This window comes from Hyperolius riggenbachi, chromosome 2, assembly GCF_040937935.1.
Source record: "Hyperolius riggenbachi isolate aHypRig1 chromosome 2, aHypRig1.pri, whole genome shotgun sequence".
NCBI classification, from domain to species: domain Eukaryota; kingdom Metazoa; phylum Chordata; class Amphibia; order Anura; family Hyperoliidae; genus Hyperolius; species Hyperolius riggenbachi.
The window spans coordinates 172172122-172194251 of record NC_090647.1 but is presented as its reverse complement, the minus strand read 5'-3'; the positions used below and the strand labels follow the sequence as shown (position 1 = coordinate 172194251).

Below are 22130 nucleotides of genomic sequence, written 5' to 3'. Positions count from 1 at the left end.
AAGTAGGCGGAAATACCCGATCGCTGTCGGGTCTGCTCTACTGCGCAGGCGCAAGTTTCCGGCGCCTGCGCAGTAGAGCGGACCCGACTGAGATCGGGTATTTCCGTCTACTTCGGAGCCGAAAGCAGCCACAGCTGGAGCCAGCAAAGGTAAATATTGAATTGACAGTCGGGTCTGTCGCCGGCTGTTCGGAGGTCTGCAGCGAGACCCCGTGGGACAGAGGACGGCGTGGGAAGCCTCATTAGGATCCCGAGGCTTCCCCCACCCAAGATGAGTACCTCCCAGGGGATGTTTTTGATGTTACAGAGTCTCTTTAAAGGCAGAGTAACAGGTAAACAATGAAAAAGGAAACTGATTTTGGAACCAGATCGTGTCATAGAAAACTTGTTGAGCATTCAGGCCTAAACCTAAGACACTGTGGTTGCCCCAGTGAATATACTATACAATATACTCAGTGCAATACAAAATTACTAGTAGACTTTTTAGCAATGTTGTAAGTAGAATTAGAAATGTGAAGAAAATATACAGAAATATGATGTATATAGGTAGGAATTAATATCTTCCAATTAAGAATATCTGAATATCGTAGTCTTAAATGGTTCCTGAACTTCCTCACCCAGACAGAAAGGTTGCATTTGAGAACCAAGACTATCCCCCTCTTCTCTGCTTACTGTCGTCCACTGATGCTCTAAGGCCCTCCACAGCCACATCTTGTCAGCTGTGAAAGCATCACCTATTGAACTCTTAAATTGGACCATAAAGAAAACCTGAACTGAAAATTAAAAATAAACATACAGAAGTCATACTGGCCTCCCGTGTAGTCTACCCCTTAATCTCTTTCTCCTCTCCCACGTCCTGTTTGTCCACTGTGATCAATGGCATTCTCCGTCCTCCATTTTGAAAATGGCCATTACCCCATAACAGCTTTCTGGTCAGCACACTGTTAAACTGTAACATCGCCCACTTGAGCCATAGGGAAACATGAACATTACCTGGCACATCAGTTGTCCTCTCAGCGCTAACTGACAGCAACTGATATATGTAAAAGAAAGGAAAAACATAATCGAGAGCCCCAATAGTGTATTATTGATGATAAAGGAATGCCAAGGTAGCAGCAATAAGAAATATACTCACAAGTATGGGTTGCCGGGTTCAGGCAACCAGTTAAAGCACTTAAGGGGATATTAGGCCTGTCCCCACTCAGGCTAAAAAGTCGCTCTCTGTAGAAGGAAAGAAGTGGTGTTCACCCATCCACCAGGTGGATAACAATAATTGCAATGTAAACAGAGGTGCCAGCAGAGTAAAAATTGATTATAGGTAAAAACACATAAGTTGGGGGGCAAGGGTGGACTTACCTCCCCAAAACCAAACATAACCACTATGCATGGTTTAAACATGATTTAATTTGTACTCCAGAACAAATGCAACGCGTTTCGAGGGTCTCTAGCCCGCTTCCTCAGGCAATAATAAAGATAGGAGTAACTCAGAAGTTGTGTAGCCAAGTACAGCGCCTTTGTGCACAGAGGCGCTGTACTTGGCTACACAACTGAGTTACTCCTATCATTATTATTGCCTGAGGAAGCGGACTAGAGACCCCCGAAACACGTTGCATTTGTTCTGGAGTACAAATTAAATCATGTTTAAACCATGCATAGTGGTTGTGTTTGGTTTTGGGGAGGTAAGTCCACCAACTTTTATCTGTTTACCTATGATCAATTTTTGCTCTGCTGGCGCCTCCGTTTCCATTGCAAGCAACTGATACATAATTGACAGCAACTGATATATTTCAGTTCTGACAAAATGTTGACAGAACTGGAAGGGATCATTGTCAGAAGAAAATGGTAAACTTTTAAAAGGAACTGATGGCAAGGCAACTATGTAATGTTCATTTGAAGTTACCTCATGTGTTTATTTTAAATAATTTTACTTAGTTCAGTTTCCCTTTAAAGAGGAACGCTAGTGAAAATAATGTAATAAAAAAGTGCTTAATTTTTACAATGATTATGTATAAATGATTTAGTCAGTGTTTGCTCATTGTAAAATCTTTCCTCTCCCTGATTCTTTACTGCTGGCAAGTGATGTTACTGGAAGGACATGCTGCTTGCATTTTGGCAATTGTAAACAGCGGTTATTTCCCACAATGCAACAAGGCTCCCACAGTGTGATGTCAGTGCTGTGAGGCGTTGACATAATTTGCGGGAGGGGTTTCACCACAAAATCAGCCATACAGAGCCTCCTAATGATCCATTTGAGAAAAGGAATAGATTTTTCACGAGAAAGGGAGTATCAGCTACTGATTGGGATGAAGTTCAATTCTTGGTCATGGTTTCTCTTAAACTATTGCACAGGAAACGAGGAAAACATAACAGAAATGCACCCTATATGTATTTAAAGAGTTTAGCCTGTGTAATTCCCCCTCATTTGTGTCTAATCACTAGTTGTAATTTGATGTCCCCCTGTGTCACATGACTGCCTATGGCAGATAAGCCCATTTGAAAGCACAGGCTGTAAACAATATGTCTGCTTCCATGAATCAGGAAGTAGAAACTGTGCAGATTTATTTTAGGATTTGTATCAGCTGTAGCAAAGAAATGTTTTTTGTTTAAAGGTTATTATGGTGCTGCGTACCTTTTAGAGCAGAGAGGACATTCTGAGTTCAGGTCCACTTTAAGTGGCAGCAGACCTCAGGTAGATGACAGCCTGGATTATCTCACTTCCAGCTCAAGTTGCATCTCTGCATACTAACCAGCCCACAGCTCTGTCTTGCTTTCAGCAAGGAGGGCCATCCCATGCCATGCCACTCCCAGCCCAAGGCCACCAATTAAAAGTGGTTCCAGTCCCAATTTGTAATTAAATGATTTGCATATATTCCTGACAAATTTCACACAGGTGTGTGTGTGTGTTTTCATTGTTCCTTATTTTCACATGGCCACTGCTATAGGACACCTCAAAATATAGTCTGACTATTCCCAGTTAAAATGATGCTACACATGCCTTACTTCATTCCTAGCTGGCCATGTAGTGGAGACAATTATCCCCGGCCTGTGCATTTGTAGTGATCAAATCTGAATGCTAGGGTGACAGTTCGAAAAGCCCCAATGTTGTACAGATGCATTGCTAGGCAATGGGAGAGCAATGCATTTGTACAGTACTCGGTGCTCCAAACTACCACCCTAGCAATCTCCTTCGCTATGGGCAGAATTCATTAAAAGTGTGTAAACATCTTAAGGCTAAGTACAGATGACACAAAGGGTTAATAGGTTAGGTAGGAGGAAAACATTTTATAATTTTTTACACTGTGACACTATTCAACGCTGTTTTTCACCTTTTAGACATTTCTGAATGATTTCTGCTCTATGTTATAGAAGCAATCATTCATTCTTTGAGTGCTTGCATGAGCATTGGGCAATAGGGTGTGGGCTGGGATGCTATAGCAGTGAATTTAGAAAAAGTTAGCTAACTTCCTTGCATTAAAGGTAATTCATAGTTTTAATTACCTAGGACTGCGTTTTAATAGGACAACAAGGAAAAACCACTCAACCTCCTCCAAAATCTGACGGACTTGCAATGTGGATAGAGGCAGGCTACATGTTCCAGAACAAAATCACTAGCAAAAGTTTACTGCAACACACGGCAATGCCAACCTTTTTTTTTTTACAAGAATACTTAAAAAAACACTGTCAGGGTGGTTGTTTTGTTTCAGGGCACAGCTTGGCCCTTAACCATGGCCTAACTACACATGTGACAATTAGGAATATACATCCTTAACTCCAACCACAATCAATCAATCAATCAATTCTCAATGAAAGTGAAAACAGACAAAAATAACTTGAATACACTGTGGTGCAATCAATCTAAACAAAGGCTCCAGTGCCAAACTTCACTGTACTAAGAAATGATTTATAAGTGGTATAGGCACTTTATATCACTCTAGTGTTATAGTTTATGCACATGGGTGTGCTTGAGTCACATGCTCCAGGTGCCGCAGCCAATTCAGTAAATACTGCTATGTGCAGGTGACCCTTTGCATAATAAAGTCAGTTACTTATGTACTAGCTCTTGTCAGTAAAAAGTTGCAAACTTTTGGCAGTGTTGCCAACTCATCCCTTTAAAAAGACACCTAAGTAAAAAAAAAAAAAATGAGTTTTACTCACCTGGGGCTTCCAATAGCCCCCTGCAGCTGTCCGGTACCCTCGCCGTCTTCCTCCGATCCTCCTGGCCCCGCCGGCAGTCACTTCCTGTTTCGGTGACAGGAGCTGACAGGCTGGGGACGCGAGTGATTCTTCGCGTTCCTGGCCACAATAGCGCCGTCTATGCTGCTATAGCATATATCATATACCATATAGCAGCATAGAGGGTGCTAATGTATCTGGAAACGCGAAGAATCACTCGCGTCCCCAGCCTGTCAGCTCCTGTCACCGAAACAGGAAGTGGCTGCCGGCGGGGCCAGGAGGATCGGAGGGAGACGGCGAGGGCACCGGACAGCTGCAGGGGGCTATTGGAAGCCCTAGGTGAATAAAACTCATTTTTTTGTTTGACTTAAGTGCCCCTTTAAAGTGTACCGAAGTCGAAGCTCAGGTTAAAAAGCAGATACTTACCATGAAGAGAGGGAAGCCTCAGGATCCAACTGAGGCTTCCTTCGCTTATCCCTTCACATCGGGGACACGCAGCTCCTCTTCCTTGCTCATAGCTGTGCAGCAGCCGCACGAGCCCGCCCGTGTATGCTCAGTAAAATGGAGCCCGCAGCTCCGGCTTACTGAGTATAGTGGGCAGGCTCAGTCGGCTATCGCACGGCCATTATCCAGGAAGAGGAGCTGCGTGGCCCCAATGTGATTAGCGTCAATGTCAATGCTAAGTGACGGGGGACAACGGAGTAGCGAGGGAAGCCTTAATAGGATCCTGAGGCTTCCCTGTCTTAAAGGTAATATCCGAGCTGCAAAATAAAATGACATCTACTTACCCGGGGCATTTCCTTCAGCCCCTAGGAGCTGCTATGTCCCTCGCCGTAGCTCCGCTCTCAGCCGCTCGCTCCCGGTCTCCGACGGTGCAGAAGCCGACTTCGGCAGGTCATCCTCTACTTTGCCTGCGTGAGTGCCGCTGTCAATCACTCGAACGTGCTCTGGGGTGTACTGCGCAGGCACAGTAGAGGATGACCTGGCGAGGTCAGCCTCATCACTGTAGGGGATCGGGAGCCAGTGTCTGAGAGCAGAGCTGCGGCGAGGGACATAGCAGCTGCTAGGGGATGGAGGAAGCCCCTGGTAAGTAGATGTCATTTTATTTTGCAGCTCAGAAATTCCCTTTAAGGTAAGTATTTGATTTTGTACCCAAGCTTTGGCTCAGGTACACTTTAAATATGGATACATATGAATAATACAGATCTTCTGACTAGTTAGAAGCAGTTTAGCAACGAATTATGTGTAAGTAGCCCCTGAACCTACATAATTTAGAAGTGTTAGCATTTAAAGGGATAATTTGGCAACCCTGACCTATTGCACTCTTGACATTTACTTCCTGTCTTATACTCAGCAGTCAAACTCTTGGTGAACTTTTCAAGACAGCAACATAGCTTGCTAGTATTAATAGATCATCCATTGAGTTATTAATTATGTATCTTGTATATTGGTGTTCACCATTGTCTATATTATTATGTACCCCATGTTTGTTTTTTACTTTGTATAGCGCCACGGAATATGTTGGTGCTTTATAAATCAATAATAATAATAGAGTACTAGATGGGTAAACACCAGCATCTAATTGACATGAGTCTGAAAAGATGATATATTACTGGACGATATAATAAAAATAACAACTTATAAATAAAATGTACTGAGCTCTGGCAGACTTTTACAAAAGGGGGTAGGATATCACAGCAGTGGGTGCACAAAAAAATTACTTGGGCATGTATCAAGGAGGAACATGAGGAGGTAATTGAGGTGGTTAACAGAGGGCACTGTAGGAAGTGATATGTAGGGAGTTAAAGGGGAGCAAAAGAAAAACAAATTGCATGTGGACACAGTAAAGCGTGATTGTGAGGGAGTAACAGATGGTACTGGAAAGGTGATTTGGAGGGGGCTCTTGGGAGGCACAGGAGATATGGACTGTGAGCAGGTTAACAGCAGGAAGAGGTAGTAGTTCTGCACATACTGAGATCTACTGCGCCTGCGCATTATTCCGCAGACAACGTGGGCTTGATTGACAGCAGTGCTTTACGCAGGCGCAGTAAGGACGACCTCGAGGTTGGCCTCTGCACCATGAGGAGTCCCCAAACCGCTGGCTGCGAACGGAGCTGTCAGCGTGGGACAGTCAGTTTCAAGGGGCTGGAGAAAGCCCCAAGTAAATCGGCTATAATTTAAATTGCCTGATGACTCCTTTAACAATTTGCATTGGTAGAAACCATCCTGTAATGAAGAAATATGGTTGCCTATATAAACATACACACATTTACAAGCTACCATTGAAACATTTAATGTGGACCGATATATTTTTGCTGCAAGTTGATTATGTTAAAATATACAATGAAAGTCTTAAAGAGACTCTTAAGTCTCGTTTTTTACCTCTGTTGTTCATATATTCCAGTTAAGCATGAATGCCCCCCTTGAATCGCCGCATTCCCGCTGCAGATGGGTGATTTATTGTTGTGTAAATGACCTGCAAAGTTCTACGACTTTGCAGGTCGTAGATAATGCTGCCCTGACACGCAGGGCTTCTCTTCCTGGAGGGGCAGAGCTTTCAGTTGTAGCTCAGCCTCTCTGCAATCAATCTCTGCGGATCTCTGCCTCCTCCCCGCAGAGGGGTGGGGAGAGGCGGCAATCAGCAGAGATTGACTGCGGAGGAGGCAGAGCTACAGCTGGAAGCTCTGCCCCTATAGGAAAAGAAGCCCCCCGGAGGTTTGCAGAGCTGAAAAAACAGCAATAAATCACCCATCTGTCGCGGGGATGCGGCAAATCTATTAGGGCATTCATGCAGAACAGGAGTATATGAAGAAAAGGAGGTGAAAAACGAGACTTCAGAGTCTCTTTAAGGAGACTAAAAATTTGTTAAGCTTAATAGAATTCAGGATGACAAAAACCCAAATAAAAATGTACGCATTTTTCTAAACTAATTTTATAAAAATAACAATGTGTTTATGCATTAAAATCAAGCAAGTCTCTCAGCTGGTAACACAAAGCTTTGAAGGTAGAAAATAGGCAAACATATAATAAAAGCAATTACAGCTTTCAGTGCAAGGCACGGCAAAGTTAAACTTTAATTGGACACTAGATGAAGGACAGTTATCTGGATTCCAAGCTGCCAATGCCAGGCACACGGTTTGCATGTTGCTGCTAATTTGCACTGATCTCTAGCAGTTTATTTCTTTAGTTGCCTGCCATTTGCACTGCTTGAGGTATTGATTTAAGCATTTACATGAAAGGGATTTTTTTTTCAGTCAATACCACCATCTATGATTCTTGCTCCTGTGAGTAATAAACTACTATTGAAAGAACATCATGATGACAGATCCGTTCCTACATATTGAGACAAGTGGCAGCAGGAACAGGTAGGCTATTGTTCAGCATTGCCAATATTCAAATTCATATCCCTAAGGTGGACATTACAGCCAGGCTGCTATGCCAGGGACAGCTGCACAGTAAGTGAATCTGGCTTTTTCCATGGCTCCATTTTTATTTTAAGCACGTTTCTGGACCAATGAGACAACTTGTAAGCTCTAAACAGTAATATAATGAAAATTAAATTTACAATAATAATATACTGCACTCATAACCCGTGCTTAAGTTTGAATGTGGCTTTTTTTTCGTGCCATTGTACATTTGTATGGCTGCCTTTCTGGGCGATAGTGGATGCCTAAATACGGAACAGGAATGCAATTTGATCAAACTTGAATTCATCTTTAGGTCATCATTAGGACAGTCCTATACTGAAATGGAATAGCTTTAAAAATTACCCAGTTATGGCTTATATTTACAAAATACATTTGTATATTAAGTCCACTTGCATCTATAATGAGAACCTTTTACAGCGTGGAAGATTTGCAGGGTAAGCGTGATCACTGTAAGCTCACTGTACACATGTACAACTTCCATGGGGCTAATTTCCCACCTATGCATCTCAGTGTATAATATCAGAAAGCTTTAAAAAAGGCTATCAGCTTCAAAAATGTGTTCGCTACACAAGCACGTCTCTTAAAGGGAATCTGAAGTGAAAATAAACTTATGCATATGACATAATGCATTGTATGTGTAATACAGCTAAGAAATAGAACATTAGTAGCATAGATGACTCTTATATTGTTTCCAGTACAGGAAGAGTTAAAGGAATACTGTAGGGGGTCGGGGGAAAATGAGTTGAACTTACCAGGGGCTTCTAATGGTCCCCCGCAGACATCCTGTGCCCGCACAGCCAATCACCGATGCTCCGGCCCCGCCTCCGGTTTACTTCTGGAATTTCAGATTTTAAAGTCTGAAAACAACTGCGCCTAGATTTCTGTGTCCTCACTCCCGCTGTTGTCACCAGGAGCTTACTGCGCAGGTGGAGACTGTATTGGGCCTGCGCAGTACGCTCCTGATGACATCACGGCAATGCAAGCGCAGTGGTTTTCAGACTTTGTTATCTATGCAAAAGAGCTTCTCTGAGCTCTCCGACCAAGCTTGGTTGGCTACAGTGCTGTTTTCTGAAGCACTTATCTCAACCTGTCTCTTGCGGTTTCTTGTTTAAGTTTTTGCTGCAGGAAAGTTCAAAGAGTCATTAGCTCTGCTCTGTTTCATAGTTTAAAACACAGTGTGCAGTTTGTAAAATGCAACTATTAGAGAATAACACAATGTTATAAAAAAAAATAAAAAAAAATAACTAAATAAAAAAATGAGACTTCTTTTCTACTAATGTTCTATGAACACATACAATTCACCATATTTTTTATTTCACTTGAGTGTTTAAATCAAACCTGCAAGAAAATGTGCATGGGAAACAGCCTGCCCCCAGATAGTTCAAAAGTGTCCACTAACATTATTTCCCTAATGATCAACCATCTGATTCAATCGCTGCGATCAATCGTATTATAGGATATTGTATCGTCAATGGGCTCCTTAAAAAAAAAAAAAAAACAGCACCATTGCGTTCGGGAGTAGCATCAACCCATGGTCGCTATGTCTACCATTCTAAAATGCAAGAGGTGCACTGCAACAGCTAAACATGCCAGGCACTAAATATGGAGGATACCTATACACACCCGTCCAATACCTACACTTACCATGCAGAATTCTGTCATCAGACATCCTGTGTATCATGCCCCATTGGAAATACTGTATGTCCAGGGGCTCTAACATGTTTATTAAGGAATCTTAAAGTATGCATCCGAAGCTCTTTTCCCGAAGACAACAATTGAAACTCACTATCACATTATTTACAGCAATGAGGCAGAAGGGAGCAATAGGCTAGAGACAGGCAACACAACTCTTTATGAATACTGACAAACTGAACAGACCTTGCTTTGTTCCGAAGGTACTTAAAGAGACACTGAAGCGGAAAAAAAATTATGATATTATGACTTGTATGTGTAGTACAGCTAAGAAATAAAACCTTAAAATCAGATACATCAGTCTAATCCAGTACAGGAATAGTTAAGAAACTCCACACGTTATCTCTATGCAAAAAAAGCCATTAAGCTCTACAACTTTCATAAGTTTAGAGAGGGCTTTCTTCTGACTTTTATTATCTCAACTGTTTTCTTTTTATCTGCCAGAGGAGAGGTCATTAGTTCACAGACTGCTCTGAAAGAATCATTTTGAATGCAGAGTGTTGTGTAATCTGCACATATTAGAGAATGATGCAATGTTAGAAAAAACACCATATACCTGAAAATAAAAATATGAGAATATTTTCTTTGCTGCTAATTTTCTAGTAATTATTCATAGTACACAACCAATTCATTATATCATATATTTTTTTTTCGCTTCAGTGTCTCTTTAAGCAAAATGCTGCCGTATTATGTAAATTAGGATTCTCTATTTTAAATTATATTACCATTGTTTTTATTGCTGATATAGTTGTTATATTAACCTTTGTGCTCTGAAATCCTTTGTGCTCTGAAATTTATACATAAAAGTATGCATTGTTGTGTCATGGCACTTTAGAACCTCCCTCAGACCAACCTGAAGGATCTTGGAGAAAAAAAGAGCAATGCCTTTTCAGCTATCCCAGTTTGTATATAAACACATCCAGCAGCATACATTTTGTTTTCAGTGACAACCAACTAATGATAAGAAAGATGAATATTAAACTGGACCCAAACTAAAAATACAAGATTTCAAAAATAAAATCTATTTTCTAAATTATAATAATAAATAGCAGCCTTTTTTTAGCTGCATGATGACAAATATAAAATATTTTACATTTATTGGAGAAACCCCTCCCTTCCTTTCATATTGCCGGCAAAAAATCTGGCAAACTGCTGGAGTAGATGGTGTCTGGCAATGGAGGGATTGCTAATGGCTGCCCCCAGTATATCCCTAGTTATGAAAAGAGGAGGGTGAAAAGCATGCACTGAAATTGCTCATAGGCTTGAAGGAGTGTTTATTTATATTTATATGTGTCAGAGTGGTGCAACTAAATATTTTGAATTAAAAAAATGTTTGGTTTGGGTCCGCTTTAACCACTCTGCGACCGCCTGACGCTGATTGGGGGGGGGTCGCAGAATGGTTTCCCTAGGACCGCCTAAAACCAATTGGCGTCAAGAGCGGTGGGTGGAGATTAGCGGGGAATGCACGCACATCCCCGCTGAGTTACGGAGCTCTGCTCCACTCCAAAAAGTGGAGTGGCAAAACAAGGGGCAAAACAAACGGCTCCTTTTTATTTTGTACAGCGCTGCGATCTAGCGCAGCGCTGTACTGGGGACCAGGACTGAGGAGTCGGAGTAATTTTGGGTACCTGGAGTCGGAGTCGGTTGATTTTTGTACCAAATCCACAGTCCTGGGAAGTATTAGACTAAGGAGTCAGAGTCGGAACCATTTTGGGTACCTGGAGTCAGGGCCGCCATCAGAAATTTTGGGGCCCCTCACAAATCATCAGTCCGGGCCCCCCCCCCCCCCCCAAACTGAGAAATGTGCGTAGCCATTACATGTTGGCAGAGCTAGTTGGAGGCTTGCTGTCCACAAATTAATCACGAATAACCACGGTGGATACTCGTGATTCAAGTTAGCTCCAATTGCCACAGCTGAGCGGCTAGATGCGGCGGGGTTAATTACCCAGAACGCCACTCTCCGCCCAGCGTTTCAACGAGGTGCAAGTGTCCGAATGGACGCGTTGCAAGCCTCGATATCGAGCACTTCCTCCTTCAAGCCGGAAGGAGGAAGTGCTCCATCATTTTTTTAGAACCTCCCAGTTTTCTTTTCTGTTTAAAAAAGCTAAAAAAAAGTAGGTTTAATGCTATTGTCTCATATGGTAATGATTCAGCTTTTCCCATAGTCTCGCAGTTAGCAATCATGTGACCCCCAACAAGACAAATTCAGCAATCATGAGGCCCCCAACAAACCATGAGGCCCCCAACAAGACAAATTCAGCAATCATGAGGCCCCCAACAAGACAAATTCAGCAATCATGAGGCCCCCAACAAATCATGAGGCCTCCAACAAGACAAATTCAGTAATCTTGAGGCTCCCAACAAATCATGAGGCCCCCAACAAGTAAAAATTCAATCATTAGGCCCCCAGCAAGACAAATTCAGCAGTCATGAGGCACATAAATAGACAGCATTTCACATAAATAGGCAGAATGACCCCTTATGGTAGACACCTCTCACCTGGATTCTGACAGGGACCCCCAGGTTAGGTAGTGAGTGACATGGAGCCCTTTAGGCAGTGAGTGACAGGGAGCCCTTTTAGGTAGTGAGTGAGTGACAGGGAGCCCCTTTAGGTAGTGAGTGAGTGCCAGGGAGCCCCTTTAGGTAGTGAGTGAGTGCCAGGGAGCCCCTTTAGGTAGTGAGTGAGTGCCAGGGAGCCCCTTTAGGTAGTGAGTGAGTGCCAGGGAGCCCCTTTAGGTAGTGAGTGAGTGCCAGGGAGCCCCTTTAGGTAGTGAGTGAGTGCCAGGGAGCCCCTTTAGGTAGTGAGTGAGTGCCAGGGAGCCCCTTTAGGTAGTGAGTGAGTGCCAGGGAGCCCCTTTAGGTAGTGAGTGAGTGCCAGGGAGCCCCTTTAGGTAGTGAGTGAGTGCCAGGGAGCCCCTTTAGGTAGTGAGTGAGTGCCAGGGAGCCCCTTTAGGTAGTGAGTGAGTGCCAGGGAGCCCCTTTAGGTAGTGAGTGAGTGCCAGGGAGCCCCTTTAGGTAGTGAGTGAGTGCCAGGGAGCCCCTTTAGGTAGTGAGTGAGTGCCAGGGAGCCCCTTTAGGTAGTGAGTGAGTGCCAGGGAGCCCCTTTAGGTAGTGAGTGAGTGCCAGGGAGGCCCTTTAGGTAGTGAGTGAGTGCCAGGGAGCCCCTTTAGCAAGTGAGTGATGACAGGGAGCCCCTTTAGCAAGTGAGTGATGACAGGGAGCCCCTTTAGCAAGTGAGTGAGTGACAGGGAGCCCCTTTAGCAAGTGAGTGAGTGACAGGGAGCCCCTTTAGCAAGTGAGTGAGTGACAGGGAGGCCCTTTAGCAAGTGAGTGAGTGACAGGGAGGCCCTTTAGCAAGTGAGTGATGACAGGGAGCCCCTTTAGCAAGTGAGTGAGTGACAGGGAGCCCCTTTAGCAAGTGAGTGAGTGACAGGGAGCCCCTTTAGCAAGTGAGTGAGTGACAGGGAGCCCCTTTAGCAAGTGAGTGAGTGACAGGGAGGCCCTTTAGCAAGTGAGTGAGTGACAGGGAGGCCCTTTAGCAAGTGAGTGAGTGACAGGGAGGCCCTTTAGCAAGTGAGTGAGTGACAGGGAGGCCCTTTAGCTAGTGAGTGAGTGACAGGGAGGACCTTTAGCAAGTGAGTGAGTGACAGGGAGGCCCTTTAGCAAGTGAGTGAGTGACAGGGAGGCCCTTTAGCAAGTGAGTGAGTGACAGGGAGGCCCTTTAGCAAGTGAGTGAGTGACAGGGAGGCCCTTTAGCAAGTGAGTGAGTGACAGGGAGGCCCTTTAGCAAGTGAGTGAGTGACAGGGAGGCCCTTTAGCAAGTGAGTGAGTGACAGGGAGCCCCTTTAGCAAGTGAGTGAGTGACAGGGAGCCCCTTTAGCAAGTGAGTGAGTGACAGGGAGCCCCTTTAGCAAGTGAGTGAGTGACAGGGAGCAACCCCCCCTGCCGCCCGCCGCCGCCGCTTCCCCTACCTTGCAGCCAGCAGCCCAGCGTCAGACCTCAAGATCAGCGGCGACCCGACCAGTAAGAGCGGGCACCGGACGCACCCGCTCTATATGCGGAAGTGATGTCACTTCCGCATATCAGTGCGGGCGCTGGGTCCTAGCGCCCGCACTATTGTCGCCGCCTGATCGAGGTCTGACGCGGCGGAGGCGGCGGCGGCGGCGGCGGCTATAGGGATGGAGGGAGGGAGCAGCGGCCAGAGGGGTTGAGCGGCGGCCGGGCGGCACCCGCAGCGCCGCGGCGGGGATGGGGCCCCCCTGCAGGCCCCGGGCCCGTGACGGGAGTCACGGATGTCCCCCCCTGATGGCGGGCCTGGCGGCGGCTATAGGGATGGAGGGAGGGAGCAGCGGCCAGAGGGGTTGAGCGGCGGCCGGGCGGCACCCGCAGCGCCGCGGCGGGGATGGGGCCCCCCTGCAGGCCCCGGGCCCGTGACGGGAGTCACGGATGTCCCCCCCTGATGGCGGGCCTGCCTGGAGTTGGTGGTTTCATGAACCGAGCAGTCTGAGTACTTTTGTACCGACTCCACAGCCCTTCTGGGGACAACTCTGTCACATGGCCGTCCCCTGGAGTGGCTCACAATCGGATCCATCTCATAGGCTGATGCCTATGAGAGGTGATCCTAGTGCTGGATCTGAGAGGGAGGGGGAAGGGAGGGAAATAATAATAAAAATAATAATAATAATAATAAAAACACCACAATTTAATAAAATTAAAAAAAATTGTTTTAAAATTAATAAAAAAAAAAATGACATGACAGCAGCAATCAGAGGCCACCAATAGAAAGCTCTGTTGGTAGCAAGAAAATGAGGCAAGATTAATTTGTGTGCCAAGTTGTATGGCTGTGCAGTAAACTGTTAAAGTTGCAGAGTGCTGAATTATAAAAAGAATGGTATGGTCACTAGAGGGTGTAAAGGGGCCCATACACGGGTCGTTTTCAGCCATCAATAGATCGATTCTATAAAAACGATCAGAAATCGATTTGCGATTGATTTCGATCGATGTGATCTATCTGACAGGATGGAAAATCTAGGTTGATCTGCTGCTGGCAGCAGATCAATGGCCAATAGAGTTGCATTGGATCTAATGGTGCAATAATGTGTTTAGATTTTCAGTCTGCATTCAGTCTGTTAATTAAGATGCTGGCAGCCTGTTTGCATATAGCTAGGATAGGAGGTCAATTTTGACCACTGGTCAGTTTTGAGCATCTGAACTCAAAGTGCATCTGTAACTCTAAGTGTAAAGAAAATACAACGACCAAAATTAGACCAGAATTGAACCAGAAGGGAACAGAAGGAACTGACAGAAAACTCTGCTTCTCTGGTTAGTTGCAAAAACGTTTAACCTAGTGTTTACTATCTGCCTGCTCTCCCCAGCCATCCTCAAATCTCTCCACACACTACATCCCCCTGCTGTCAGCAATATGCTGTACATTTCACCATCCCTCCTATCCACTCCACAGCTCGCCTCTCATGAGATTTTCTTGTACTTACAACCTCACCTTCCATGTCACACTACGTCGAAATATAAGTCTACACCGCAACTTCTGCTCCGCTATATCTGCCTACGCCTCCTCCTTGTTGCTGGGGACATTTCACCTAACCCTGGACCCCGACCCCCACTCCCCCCTGCTAATCACACTGTTTGCAATAAATCAAATTTCCCTTCCTCTTACTGTAACCTTATTAATATTCCACTCCTTCCCTCTACACCCCCTCCGATCTCGGCTGCCCTCTGGAATGCCCGCTCAGTCTGCAACAAACTGCCCTTTATCCATGATCTTTTCATTTACAATGCTTTCACATTCTTTGGGATCACTGAAACCTGGCTGACCCCTTCTGACACAGTCTCACCTGCTGCCCTCTCCTATGGAGGTTTCCACTTTAGCCATACTCCTAGAGGTGGGAATAAGCATGGTGGTGGTGTGGGCATTCTCCTCTCAGATAAATGCTCCTTCAAGCCTCTCACTCCTATTCCCTCTCTCTCCCTGCCATCCTTTGAAGTCCATTCAGTCCGACTATACTCTCCCTTGAACCTCCAAATTGCAGTTATTTACCACCCTCCAGGCCCTGCTTCTGTTTTCGTGGATCATTTCTCTGCCTGGCTTCTCCAGTTCCTGTCCTCTGACATCCCTACCATCATCATGGGTGATTTTAACATTCCTATTGACACCAATAATACTGTCTCCAAAAAACTTCTATCACTCACTTCCTCCTATGGCTTGTCTCAGTGGTCCTCTACCTCAACCCACACTGTTGGCCATACGCTTGACCTTGTATTTACTTGTCTCTGCTCTGTCACTGACTTTACTATTGATCCACTACCACTCTCTGACCATAACCTACTTAGCTTCTCTCTCTCTCCTCCTCTTTTCCTACCACCATGGCACAAGCACGCTCACATACTCGAAGAAACTATTGCAATCTAGACATTCAAACTGTCTCTGATGCCCTGGCACCTCTCCTCACACAATCCTTCACTGACCCAGACTCGGCTGCTATACACTACAACAGCTCCAGTACAAAAGTCATGGATGACTTCACCCCCCTCGTCAATGCCCGCCCTCACCGTGTCTGTCGCCAACCCTGGATGACCAAAACCACTAAACAGTTAAAAAGATGCTCTAGAGCAGCTGAACGGTGCTGGAGGAAAAGTAACACAAGTGAGGACGTCATCTTATATAAAATTGCCTTGAACAACTTCAGAAACGCACTCTCTGTGGCAAAAAGAGTCCTATTTTTCTTCCCCAATATCCACCCATTTACACAATCCAAAACGCTTGTTCAGCACCTTCAACTCCGTTCTCCATCGCCCTCCTCCTCCTCCATCTTGCTTATCAGCTGAAGAATTTGCAACATACTTCACTGATAAAATTGACAAAATCAGAAGTGAATTCTCCATGCAGCCCTCAAATCCCACCTCCACACCTCTCATTGACTGTTCTCTAACTGCCTTCTCTCCACTCTCTGAACACTCGCTTTCCTCTATAACTGCCAAAGCTAATCTAACCACCTGTTCTTTGGATCCTATTCCCTCCCATTTCATTCCGCAGCTATCCTTATCTCTCTTGCCTGCACTAACAACGCTATTTAACCTCTCTCTTAGTCCCTCTCTACTGGCATCTTTCCGTCCCCACTCAAAAAAGCTGTTGTGACACCACTACTTAAAACTTGCCAACTACCGCCCAGTGTCACTTCTCCCATTTGCATCCAATCTACTTAAACGCCATATACATGCAGAATTAAGCCATTATTTATCTGCTAACTCCCTACTTGATCAGTTCCAGTCTGGCTTTCGCTCTAACCACTCCACGGAAACAGCCCTTACCAAAGTGGCCAATGACCTTCTTGCAGCCAAATCCAAAGGTCAATTTTCCATACTCATCCTTCTTGACCTGTCATCAGCATTTGATACTGTCGACCACACCTTACTCCTACAAATAATTTCAAATGTCGGAATAAAGGGCCTTTCTCTCACATGGTTATCTTCCTACCTCACTGGAAGGTCCTTCACAGTCTCCTACTCAGATCAGATCTCTTCTCCTCATGCTTTGTCTGTCGGGGTTCCCCAAGGCTCTGTCCTTGGTCCCCTCCTCTTTTCCATCCACATGCATGGTCTTGGTGATTTAATCAACTCATTCGGGTTTCAATACCACCTCTATGCAGACGATACACTGTACCTCTCTGCCCAGACCTTAACTCCCTCCTGCTTGTCTGCTATATCCTCCTTCATGTCCTCTCGCTTCCTAAAACTTAATATGAGTAAAACGGAACTAATAATTTTTCCACCGTCTCTGTCCACCTCCCTGCCTGAAGTAACAATAAATGTTAATAACACTCCCATAACTTCAGTTCCCAAAGCTCGGTGCTTGGGGGTGATATTCGACTCATCTCTCTCTTTTATTCCTCATGTTCACTCCATAACCAGCTCCTGCCATCTCCAACTCAAAAACATATCTCGCATCCGTCCCTTTCTCATTCAAGACACAATTAAAATGTTAATACATGCTCTCATAATTTCTCGTCTGGACTACTGCAACGTACTACTTTGTGGTCTACCGTCTAACAAACTAGCCCCGCTTCAGTCAGTACTGAACTCAGCTGCTCGTCTCATTCATCTTTCTTCTCGATCTTCCTCTGCCGACCCTCTTTGCCAAGCTCTTCACTGGCTGCAAATTAACCAGAGGATTCAGTTCAAACTCCTAACCCTAACCTACAAAGCTCTCCACGATCTCTCTCCCCGGTACATATCCTCACTAATCTCCAGATACAAACCCAATCGCAATCTCAAATCGGCGCATGATCTTCTGTTGTCCTCCTCTAGAATCAACTCCTCACATTCACGTTTACAAGACTTCACACGCGCTTCACCCCTCCTCTGGAATGCCCTCCCACAACACATCTGTCACTCACCAACCTTTGTTACCTTTAAACGCTCTCTAAAAACACACTTGTTCCGACAAGCATATGCTCTACCTTAGGCCACTTCCCTTTGTACTAAGACCAAATTGCACTACTAGGTATCCTAAAACACAAAGCCTCTATATATTTGCTGCATACTACCCCTCCTCCTGTCCCCCCCCCCCCCATTCCCTTTAGATTGTAAGCTCGCAAGGGCAGGGCTTTCTCCCCCTTTTGTGTCTTGGTAACCATTATACATTTTATTCATCATGTTAATTTTATCACTATCTTCTATAATTTGTATTTTGTATCATTCTTTGTATTTTGTCACTAATTATGTATCTTGTATATTGGTGTACACCATTGTCTGTATTATTATGTACCCCATGTTTGTTTCTTACTTTGTACAGCACCACGGAATATGTTGGCGCTTTATAAATCAATAATAATAATAATAGATTTCCAGTAGATTTAATTCTGAAATCTACTGGAAATCTGTTCCTAGTGTGTGGCACGCATCAGATAAATTCCTGTCAGATTTGACTTGACAGGCATCTGACAGAAATCTATCTGATGGTCGAATCTGCTGCAAATCTATAAGTGTAGGGCCACCTTAAGTCTGTGGTCCTCAAGAGGTTAAGCTGGAGGTGGATAAAGCTGGACAAAAACACAGTAAAGTACAGGCATGAACAAATTTACCAGTAATAGTAATAATGCGAGCAGAGGCCACCAACTTAACCTCAAATACAGCCCCACTACATCTATCTAAGTGACAATCAATAGAACACAGAAAGAAAAGATTAATCGACTGGGTATTAGAAAACTGTAAGAAAACTTTATTTAACTGCTTGATATAACTCTACTTTGTAGTACTGTTAGGTGATAGTGCTAATCACTTTATCTAGGTACATGGCCAAGGCAGCAGTTAAGGACCATCTTGGATTAGAAATTAGTGTTTGTACAGGAGCCTCCTCTTGTCGCCTAAAGATCTGGCTTTCCAGATCTTCAGCCATAATGATGCACAACTGACCAACAAGTGCATTGGTTCTTGTGCTCACCCCACCTGCCAGAAGCCAGTCCACTGGCCTGAACCAGGGGATAGAATGCTAATACCAGTAGGTGGCAGTAATCGAACTTTCGTCACTGTGTCACCCAGATCTCCTCAAGGTTGATAATTGTATTGCTCTAAAGGACCAATCAATAGATGAAAAGAAGGCCCAAACTCTTGTTTACTGCATGTACTGAAATAAGTCCTGAGGTTTTACTGTCTGTGAAGAATGGCAATCCTGTAGTACAGAGTTTCTCAAACCTGTCCTCATGACTTTCCAACGGTTTCCTGCCGTTTATATAAATGCTCAGTTATATCCCCATTTTTCCCATTGTTTCAGCCGACTCTGGAAGCAACAGGTCACTTGCAGGGTTGTTTACCAATGTGTTAAATCTCTGTGTCGCCCACCCTGCAGGCGTAAAAAAGAAAATTGTTGTCGAAAACTGCCAAACGCTGTCAGACGCTTTTCTGTACACTTGCAGAAAAGCATTTGATCTCGACACGTCCAGCAAGCGTCCGTGTGAATCGGGCATAAAATGTTATTCTTTATAATATACAGTGCATCCGGAAAGTATTCACAGCACATCACTTGTTCCACATTTTATGTTACAGCCTTATTCCAAAATGGATTCAATTTATTTTTTTCCTCACATTTTCAGCACAACTCCCCATAATGACAATGTAAAAAAAAAGTTTACTTGAGGTATTGCCAAACTTATTAAAAATGAAAAAAACTAAGAAATCATATGTATATAAGTAGTCACAGACTTTGCTGAATACTTTGTCAATGCAAGTTTGGCAGCAATTACAGCCTCAAGTATTTTTAAATATGATGCCACAAGCTTGGCACACCTATTCAGCTATCCACACCTATAGCCAGTTTCATCCATTCCTCTTTGCAGCAACTCTCAAGCTCCATCAGTGCACAGCCATTTAAAGGTATCTCCAGAGATGTTCAATCAGATTCAAGTCTGGGCTTGGCTGGGCCACTCAAGACATTTACTCCTTTGATATCTTGTCTGTGTGCTTAGGGTCATTTTCCTGCTGAAAGATGAACCAACCCTCCATTCGGAGTTCAAGAGCACTCTAGAGCAGGTTGTCATGCTGCAGTCATATTTCCCTTTATCCTGACTAGCTTCCCAGTTCCTGCCACTGAAAAACATCCCCACAGAATGCTGCTGCCACCTCCATGCTTCACTGTAGGGATGATATTGGCCTGGAGATGAGCAGTGCCTGGTTTCCTCCAAATGTGATGCCTGGAATTCCCACCAAAGAAATGAATCTTTGCCTCATTAGACCAGATAATTTTGTTTGCTGCCACGTATTATTTACTAAGGAGTGGCTTCCGTCTGGCCACTCTAGCATACAGGCCTGATAGTTGGGCTGCTGCGGAGATTGTTGTCCTTCTGAAAGGTTCTTCTCTCTTCACAGAGGACCTTTGGAGCTCTGACAGTTTGACCATCAGGTTTCTTGGTCACCTCCCTGACTAAGGCCCTTCTCCCCCGATCGCTTAGTTTAAATGGCCAGCCAAATCTAGGAAGAGTTTTGGTGGTTTTGCTCTTCTTTCTTTTACACATGATGTAGGCCACTGTGCTCATTGGGACCTTCAAATCAGCAGAATTTTTTTCTGTAACCTTCCCCAGATTTATGCCTCAAGATGATCCTGTCTTGGAGGTGTACAGACAATTTCTTTGATTTCATGCTTGGTTTGTCCTCTGACATGAACGGTCAACTGTGGGACCTTATATAGACAAGTGTGTGCCTATCCAAATCATCTCTAATCAATTAGAATTACCACAGGGGGACTCCAATTAAGCTGCAGAAACATCTCAAGGATGATCAGGAGAAACAGGAAGTACCTGAGCTCAATTTTGAGCTTCCTGGCAAAGGCTGTAAATACTTACGTCCAAGTGTTTTCTCATTTTTTTATTTTTAATAAATCTGCAAAAATCTCAAGTAACCTTTTTCACGTTGTCATTTTGGGGTGTTATGTGTAGAATTCTGAGGAAAAAATGAATTTAATCCATTTTAGAATAAGGCTGTGACATAACAAAATGTGGAAAAAGTGATGTGCTGTGAATACTCTTCTGATGCAATGTAGTGATATAATGTTATTGTATATAACCTAGGCTAATATTAAAACCCCTACTATCGACATTGTAAATTGATAACTCTTGTCTAATCTGTTATTGCATTAACACCTTGTACACGTACTAGATGGTTCCCGACCAATGTGCCCAGTCAGAGCTGCCTCTGCCGAGCATCCTCCTATCCCCTCCATGGGTTGGAAAGAAATCCACCTGGCTATTAACCTACTACCTAATGTATCTCCCATCTTAACTGATGCCATTGTATGATAACCAACATCATTCACGGCACCAGTTAATGAATTGGTGTATATGTATCAAGATAACCAACATCATTCATGGCACCAGTTAATGAATTGGTGTATATGTAATGCACCACATCCAGAAACTGCCAACGCTGCAATTTAGCAAAACGAGCCATGTTATATCAGTTGTTGATAGGGCAGCACTGAGCTTCTACAGAACAGTAGAAATTAATGTAGGATTCAATATTAAGAAGGAAGGTATTATGTGTTCTCAGCATTTCTTTGTTGGTTGTTGACGTCCATGTAAAAAAAGGCCTGCGGTAAAAAGGGTGACGAAGATAGCTGCTAATAGAAAGTAGGTAAAATTACTGACATTCTATTACTATTCTGATAATAAAATATCTGTAATATAGACCGATATTTTACTATGACCTATTCTTACCAAAATACGATCCCTCCCTCTTGATGCCTAACACTAACTGATCCCCCTGGCGCTCCCTAACCCTAAAACTCGTTGTGGTACTTAACCTTAACCACTTCACCCCCAAGGGTTTTTACCCTAATGGACCAAAACAATTTTCACCTATCAGCGCTCCTCTCTTTCATTCGCCAATAACTTTATCACTACTAGGCTTTCTTTGGGTGGTAAATTATGCTAAAAATTATTTTATTCTAAATGCATTTTAACAGCAATAATAAGAAAAAATAAGTAAAAAATTGAAAAATTCTTATATCTTAGTTTCGGCCATTGTAGTTTTAAAATAAAACGTGCTACTCTGAATAAAACCCACACATTGTATTTGCCCATTTGTCTAGGTTACTACAACATTTAACCTCCTTGGCGGTAACCCCGTGTGTGACACGGGGTAAGCCGCCGGAGGGTGCCGCTCAGGCCCTGCTGGGCCGATTTACTTAATTTTTTTTTTGCTGGACGCAGCTAGCACTTTGCTAGCTGCGCCAGCACCCCGATCGCCGCCGCGCGCCCGATCGCCGCTATCCGGTGCGGCGCGTGGCCCCCCCCCAGACCCCGAGCGCTGCCTGGCCAATCAGTGCCAGGCA

General features: G+C 44.2%; 1 protein-coding gene across 2 annotated transcripts in view; it reads right to left on the bottom strand.

The window, feature by feature from the left end:
* Nucleotides 1–22130, bottom strand: part of TDRD3 (tudor domain containing 3) — a 415364-nt gene that overhangs the window by 50916 nt on the left and 342318 nt on the right. The gene's annotated exons all lie outside the window — the stretch shown is intronic.